We start from the raw sequence: 8,051 nt of genomic DNA on the forward strand, positions 1-8,051 counted from the left end.
CACACACACACACACACACACACACACACACAGAGCTGGTCATGGTGGCACTTGGGAGGAATGAGATCAGGAGTGTTTAGGGTCATCCTTGTTTGTGTAGTTTGAGGCTAGCCTGTGCTACATAAGACCTTCTTTACAACACAGAGAGGTGATGGAGCCTCTTGTCCTTTGTGTTGCTTGGGGCACAGAAATATCTTAGGTTTGCTTGCAGAGGCTAGTGAGTGAATTAATGAATTAGAGATGATGGGGTCTCATTGTGCAGCCTTGGCTGGCCTGAAACTTGCTGTGTAGACCAGACCGGCCAGGAGCTCACAGAGACCCATCTGCTTTCTCCTAAGTGCTGAAATGAAGAGCAAGAACCACCATGCCTTCCTCCCTTTCAATTTAAATTACATATGTATTTTTCAACGTATGTGTGTGGGTTTCCGGTTAGTAAACGTAGTGTGAAGGTCAGAGGAGACCAACCTGTAGGGCTCTCATCTTCCACCATGTGAGTTTCAGGGATTGAACTTGGGTCATTAGGCTTGGCTGCGAGTCCTTTTACCCACTCGGCCATCTTGACCAGCCTGGGTTTTTAGCTTCCCCTTGTCACAGTGCTACTGGTTAGTGTTGTAACACGCTAATCATTCATTTTAAATTGGAAAACAGATTAACCCACAAAAACTTATAATATAAGGGAACTTTAAGTTAGACTTTGCAAGTATGCATGCCAGCTGGCTGGAACCAGATAAAAAGACCGGCTATGTGGGGAGTCACCTGAGCGTCCATCTTGAGGCTCTTTCCACAGGCTAGCCAGTTTTGCAGCTCTTCCCATCCCCACACAATAAGTTCTAAATCTTTGAGGACAGAGACGATTTATTTATAGGGAACGAGGGGAATCATTTAGAACGGCTGTTAACTTGCTGTCTCTGATCTTTCATCCTGCAGCCCTGAAATGCTCTGGAAGCTATGGACCAGCAAGACCTTCCAGAAGAGAGAGAACGATGGCAGTGGTGAGCGATAAGGCCCTAGGTAGGCTAAAGTGCCACGGACAAGATAGCATTGAATTGGGCATCTGTGGCTGGCTGACTTATAAATTGACCTGATAAGCAGGTCCTTGGACTGGGATGAAAGAGGTGTCACTGAGAGATTAATCTGATGGCCTTGGGCTACCCGTCCCCGGATCTTTCTGGGAGCAGTGTGAAGATGGGGTGCTTTAGAAGGTTTTATGTTACCAACGGGGCCCAACCTTTCAAACTTGAATTTAAAAAACCCCATTGAAACCCCTTTGCCACAGGAATAGCATGTAGCTTTCTTAGAGTTTATCTTTCCTTACACATAAGAATTCAGAGCCTTAGGGAGATGGCTCAGTGGGTAAGGGCAACTGCCCCCAAGCCAGAGGACCTGAGTTCGAGTCCCTGGGACCTGCAATAGTGGAAGATTCCTATAAGTTGGCCCTGTCACCTTCACTGGAACATTGTTATGTGTGTGGCATGCCCTATAAGTAAATACATAATAAAAACATTTTTTTAAAAAAGAAATAAAAAGACTTACTGGTAAGTTATTTCTCCGCCAGTGAAATGAGCCAGATCATACCAGATTAGATGATATTAAGTGTTAAATGCAGGTTTGCTGGGGAGCTCTCTCCGGGGTTCACTGGCCCCAAGGAAGGAGCCCAGGAAAATTGCCATGGTAAGAGAGAGAGAAGAGGGGAAGAGAAAGAAAGAATGCATGCCGAGAGAGAGAGAGAGAGAGAGAGAGAGAGAGAGAGAGAGAGAGAAAGAGAGAGAGAGAGAAATCTGGATTATATGAGGAAGAACTGTGGGGGAAGGGCAACCCAGCCCCTGGACTGGAAAGTTCAGTGTTGGGGGCAGGGGGTGTGCCAGGGTTAGGTAAGGACTGAGGGATGCTGGAAGAACGTGGAGACCAGGTCTGCTTTGATATATAAATATGCATCTCACTCCCTAGTCCCAAGGTCCAAAAACCAAACATCTACTTATTTTTCTTGGAGAGGCCATTATTTATATATTACAATAATTAGGGTTATATCATGGACCAGAATCCAAAAATATGTACTCTTCTAAGGTAGGATATAAAGACTTCAAATACATACCGGGTTTACATGGGGCGTGAGCAGGTCGTGGATCAGATTCTTTTTTTTTTTTTTTTTTTGGTTTTTCGAGACAGGGTTTCTCTGTGTAGCCCTGGCTGTCCTGGCACTCACTCTGTAGACCAGGCTGGCCTCGAACTCAGAAATCCGCCTGCCTCTGCCTCCCAAGTGCTGGGATTAAAGGCGTGCTCCACCATACCCGACTTTGGGGTCAGATTCTTAATGTCACCTCTTTTTCTATACTGTGAAGGAATTCACTTGGTGGCAGACTTTTGAAATCTCTGCAGTGTCTGGCAGGCTCTGGTGATGCACCGGTGTAATCCCAGCACTTGGGTAGAAGCAGGAGGGTTGAGAGCTCACTGAATTCCCAGAGATCCTGTTTCAAACAGGCAAGCAGAAGTCTGGATGGAGACACACAGGAGGAGTAGGACCTGTCCTCACCAGGCAGCAACCACATCAGGAAATCAAAGCAAGGAAGAAATCCAAGATGGTACCAGAGCGGACCTGATGTGATCTTCTCCTTTCCTGGGACATTGGTCTCAGGGGACACTTGAGGCTGTCCACCGAGGTGCTGACCACATATACCCACTAGATCAGCGGAGTGAGCGTTCTCAGGAAAGTCTGGCTTCAGCTCAACATGTACTAGTTTTTTTTAATTTTGTAGTGACTTTTGAACAGAGAGTGAATGGGTGAGATTTAAAGTAAGTGTGTGTGTGTGTGTGTGTGTGTGTGTGTGTGTGTGTATGTGTAGTGTTGTTAGTTTTTTTTTTTTTTTTTTTTTTGGTTTTTTTTTTCAAGACAGGGTTTCCTATGTAGCCCTAGCTGTCCTGCTGTCCTGGAAATCTCTATAGACCAGGCTGGCCTCAAACTCAAACTGCTCCCGTCTGCCGCCCTATTACTGGGATTAAAGGCATATATATAATGTATATATATATATACATTATATATTTGTTTTGTGTGTAAGCACACCGGTGGCAAGCACTTTTATGACATGAGTGAATTTGATGGTTTTCAAATGGCCTAGGGCTGGGGAAGGGTGCAGGGGGCGTGATCTAGGACCTGTGAGATGACTCAGGAGATAAAGTGCTTTCTGAGAAGGCCTGACGACCTGAATTTGACTGCTGGGTCCCACTTTAAAGAGAAAACAGACACCACTAAGTTGTTCTCTGACCACTATAGACACACACACAAGGCATTTGTGCACCCTGCCTTTCCCCATTCATATTGAATGTGAATACACATTCAACAGTAATTAATTAACTTTTAAAACTCTTTTAAGATAGACCAGGTGTAGTGAACATCTTTAATCCCAGCATTTGGGAGGCAGAGGCAGGCAGATCTCCAGGACAACCAGGGCTACACAGAGAAATCCTGTCTTGAAAACAACAACAAAATAATTAAACAAAACACACACACACAAAAAAACAAAACTGGCCTTTGTGTGTGTCTGTGTGTGTGTGTGTGTATGTGTGTGTGTATGTGTGTGTACGTGTTTGGGTGTATAACTGTGTAAAGACTCATGTGAGTATTCAGCCTGTGCAGCTTAGATATTGAGGACAGAGTCTTCCTCTCTGACTTTTCATTTTGGTTTTTGAGACAGGGTATTTCCCTGAACTTGGAGCTCATGGATAGGATAGAGGCTGGTCAGCGAGATCCTAGGTGTTGGACCTCAAGGAGCTGAAGCTGCAGGTGCTTGATAGCCATCTGATCTGATGGGCTCTGGGATATGAACTCCGGTCTACTGGAAGAAAACTACATAATGTCAACTACTGAGCATTCTCACTAGCCCTTGACATACTTACTTAATTTCCTTCCTTCTTTTCTTCCTTCCTTCCTTTTTTCCTTCCTTCCTTCTCTCTCTCTCTCTCTCTCTCTCTCTCTCTCTCTCTCTCTCTTTCTTTCTTTCTTTCTTTTTTGAGACAAGGTTTCTCTGTGTAGCCCAGGCTGTCCTGGAACTCACTCTGTAGACCAGGCTGTCCTCGAACTCAGAAATCCGCCTGCCTCTGCCTCCCAAGTGCTGGGATTAAAGGCATGCGCCACCACTGCCCATTGTCCTGCTTCTCCCTTTCTTTCTATTTAAAAGCTTTTTATTTTACTTTATTTTGAGACAGGATCGCACTGTGTAGCAGAGAGAGGTCTGAGTACGTAGCTCTGGATGGATGGACCTCAATAGGTAGAACAGACTGGCTTCAAACTCACAGAGCTCCTTCGGCCTCTGGCTCTTGAGTACTGGGGTCAAGAGCATGTACTGCCATGCTAACATGTTTTTACTTACATGTAGGGGTGTGTGTCTGCATGTGGATAGGTGCACATACGTGGGTGCCAGATGAGTTAGAGCCCCTGGAGCTGGAGTTATAAGTGGCTGTGAGCCATTTGAACTCAGATCCCCCGGGAGACTAGCATAGGCTCTTTACTGAGCTGGAGTTATAAGTGGCTGTGAGCCATTTGAACTCAGATCCCCCGGGAGACTAGCATAGGCTCTTTACTGCTGAGTAACCTCTCCAGACCCACGACCTTGAATCTCTGAACGCTCTGCCTCTACCTCTGAAGTGCCAGGATTCGGTGAGTTCACATACATCACACTTGATCATATATATTGCGCTGGGAATCTACCTCAGCTTCCTTCACCACAGGCATGTGCTCATCAACTGAACTATGTGCTCAGCCTTAAAATGATCACCAGTTAATTATTAAGATGACTTTTATTATTTTGATTGTGTGTGTGTGTGCGCGTGCAAATGAATATAAGTGTCTTGGCAGAAGATGTTGGAGTTTTCTGGTGCTAGAGTTAACAGGTAGTTGTGAACTACTTGGTTGGGTGGGTGCTAGAAACCAAACTCTGGAAGACCAGTAGGTATTCTTAACCACTAAGCCATTACCTCAGGCCCCCCAAACCTCCATGTTTGTTTGTTTGCTTGTTTGTTTTGAGACATGGCCTTACTATGTAGCCTGCCTTGGTTGGCCTAGAACTTACTATATAGACCAGGCTGGCCACAAACTCACAGAGATCCATCTGCTTCTGCCTCCCGAGGGCTGGGATTAAAGGCGTATACTACCACATACATCCCAAAATACATATAAAAATTAATAGAGCTAGTTGAGAAGTCTCTCCTCTCGTGATATTCTCTGATTTGGGGATGACACCTTTCTTGAATATTTGTATCAACCTATTTGCTGCAGTGTAGGTGAAGGCTAGCCTGGTGTGTAGGTGATAGAATTGAACTTTTACTTGAAGAATGAAAGTGATTTAAACAATGAGGAAGTGGTAATGCTTCACTCCTCACAGAGAGTCCAGAGGTAGCCTCAGGACTGGTTCAGTAGCTTAGCAGTGTCACTCAGGAGAGGGATTCATTCAAGTGATCCACTAGGCCCCTTTCTTCATTGCAGAGATGGCAGAGGTGGCCCCAGCATCATAGCAGAGTGGTTACGGGCGTAGCTTTGTGGTAGCATTTTTCTGTGACCCCCCTGGTTGGGAAGTTGAGGCAAGAACATTGCCAGCCTAGGCTACATAGTGAGAATCTGGTCAGGCAGGGCACACAGCAGAGTCCTGTCTGAGAAGGGTCAAAACAGAACAAAAGCACAGGGCATATAAAACAGACCTTGTTTGCTAGAGCGTTTGTCTAGTTGCCCACCCTGTAGGAAGCCCTGGGTTCCCTCCCTAGCAGCTCACAAGCTGGGCATAGTGCTACACACGGTAGTGTTCCACCATTCCTGCACTGGGGAGGTATAGGCAGAAAGATCAGGAGTTCCAGGCCCGATCAAGTCTAAGTCTAGCCTGAAGTCCATGATTCCCTGCCTAAAAGAGAGGTTTGAGGTTATCCTCAACTGTACATCACATGAGAGGCCAGCTTGGGCTACATGAGCCACTATCTGAAGACCAAAAGGGCTAGGAAGATGGCTCAGTGAGATGGTTCAGCGAGTAAAAATGCATGGTGGACAAGCTTAAAAACCTCTGCTCGGGGGCTGGAGAGATGGCTCAGTGAGTAAGAGCACTGACTGCTCTTCCGAAGGTCCTGAGTTCAAATCCCAGCAACCACATGGCGGCTCACAACCAGGCGTAATGAGATCTGACGCCCTCTTCTAGGGTGTCTGAAGACAGCTGCGGTGTACTTACACACAATAAATAAATCTTTACAAATAAACAAACAAACAAAAACCCCTCTGCTTGGTCCTGGAACCCACAGTGGAAGATGAGGGACACCCCAGGAGGTTATCCACAGGTGCAGACACACACACATATGCACACCCAATGTAATTGGAACATTTCAAATATATATGAGCATGGTGGTAAAGTGCCTTTAATCTCAGCACTCTGGAGGCAAAGGCGGAGTGATCTGTGTGAGTTTGAGGCTAGCCTGGTCTACATAGTGAGTTCCAGGACAGCCAGGGCTACACAGCAGTGAGGCCCTGTCTACAAATAAATAGACAGACAGATAAATAAATAAACGATAAAGTATAACAGATCAGTAGTGTTACACAGTAAGGCCTGACTGATAGACAGACAGACAGACCGACCGGCATACAGAATGATAAAATATAATGGGGCTTGTAAGATGACACAGCAGGTATAGGCGCTTGCTGCCAAGATCCTCAGAACCTACGTAATGAAAATAGAGAACTAACTCTCTTAAGTTGTCTGCTGACTTCTCCGTACATACGCATGGCATACACACGCATGCGGAAACACATACACATTTAAAATAAAATAAAACAGTTATAATGTGGAGCTAGCTATAGCTCTCAGTAGGTAGAGTGCCTGTGTAACCTCTAGGATACCCTGGGTTCAGTCCACAGCATTGTATAAACTGGTCAAAAGATGACTACGGTAGTAATCCTCGAATTCAGGAGATGGAGTTAAAGAGAAGTTGTAGGATGTCTTCTTCTACAAAGTGAGTAAGAGGCTAGCCTGGGCTGCATGAGACCTTATCTGAAATATAGTAATGGATATTGCTATCTCAGTTTTACAGTAGGCACAAGGTTGTATATTCCTGCAGTCTCAGAGCCTCAGAGACAGAAACAGGATGGACATAAATTTAGACCGGACGTATTCACTGTGAATTCTAGGCCAGGTAGACCTAGCAAGACTTGCCTTAGAAACATCAACAAAACAGCAACAGCAGCTTTTCATGAAACAGATTCCAGTCTGATGTACACACACATTACAAACCGAGCAGCTATTTGTTCAATTCTTGAGCGTGAGGCTAGCTCTACCAGGAGAGTTCTGACCTAGATGGGCATGGGACTTGTCATTTCAGAGTGTGGCAGCCTCCTTCTGAGTACCAGGCACCTGGATTGCTTAGTGGCTTGTTCTATCAGAAGCTATTGTGCCTGCCCACAGCAAGGTGGAAGTGTCTAAGAACTGAAACTACCCTGAGTCTGCCTACAGAAGCCTTCAACCAATGGCAGCCAAGAATGTGGAGACAAACATCTTGCCTCATTGTGCCTCAGCTACAATCATGATACAGACAGTTGTAAGCTGCCATGTGGTTGTGGGAATCGAACCTGGGTCCTCTGGAAGAGTTGTCAGTGCTCTTAACTGCTGAGCCATCTCTCCAGCCCCTGCCCAGCCTTTATTTTCTGTACACAGGTATGTGAGTGTGAACATGTGGATCCTAAGGGTTGAAATCCATTTGTCGGGGTTTGTATGGCACCTTCTCACCAGCTTCAGAGTTTCTTGATCTCTAGGGAAACCTTCCTGGAAGCAGGATGCTACTCAGTATTTTGATCACTCATAAGACAATTCATTGTGAAATGGAAAGAAAACCTTCGTGTGTTGTTTTATCTTGTTTGTTTAATATTATATTCTACAGAATATTATATACAGATGTCATAAGGACAATAAGGACATTTATTTATTTACTTTTTTTTTTTTTTTTTTTTTTTTTTTTTTTATACATGGGGTTTTTGTATTTTGTGTGCTTTATGGGATTTCTATATGAATATCCTTAAATTATGTGCTGTA

General features: G+C 45.0%; 1 protein-coding gene across 1 annotated transcript in view; it reads left to right on the plus strand.

The window, feature by feature from the left end:
* Positions 1-8,051, plus strand: part of Ccnd3 (cyclin D3) — a 96,513-nt gene that overhangs the window by 75,535 nt on the left and 12,927 nt on the right. The window contains exon 2 of the mRNA XM_029471077.1: positions 928-1,011. The gene's annotated coding sequence lies outside the window, so the exon portion shown is untranslated. The remainder of the gene's footprint in view (positions 1-927; positions 1,012-8,051) is intronic.

Source organism: Mus caroli, chromosome 17, assembly GCF_900094665.2.
Source record: "Mus caroli chromosome 17, CAROLI_EIJ_v1.1, whole genome shotgun sequence".
NCBI lineage: Eukaryota > Metazoa > Chordata > Mammalia > Rodentia > Muridae > Mus > Mus caroli.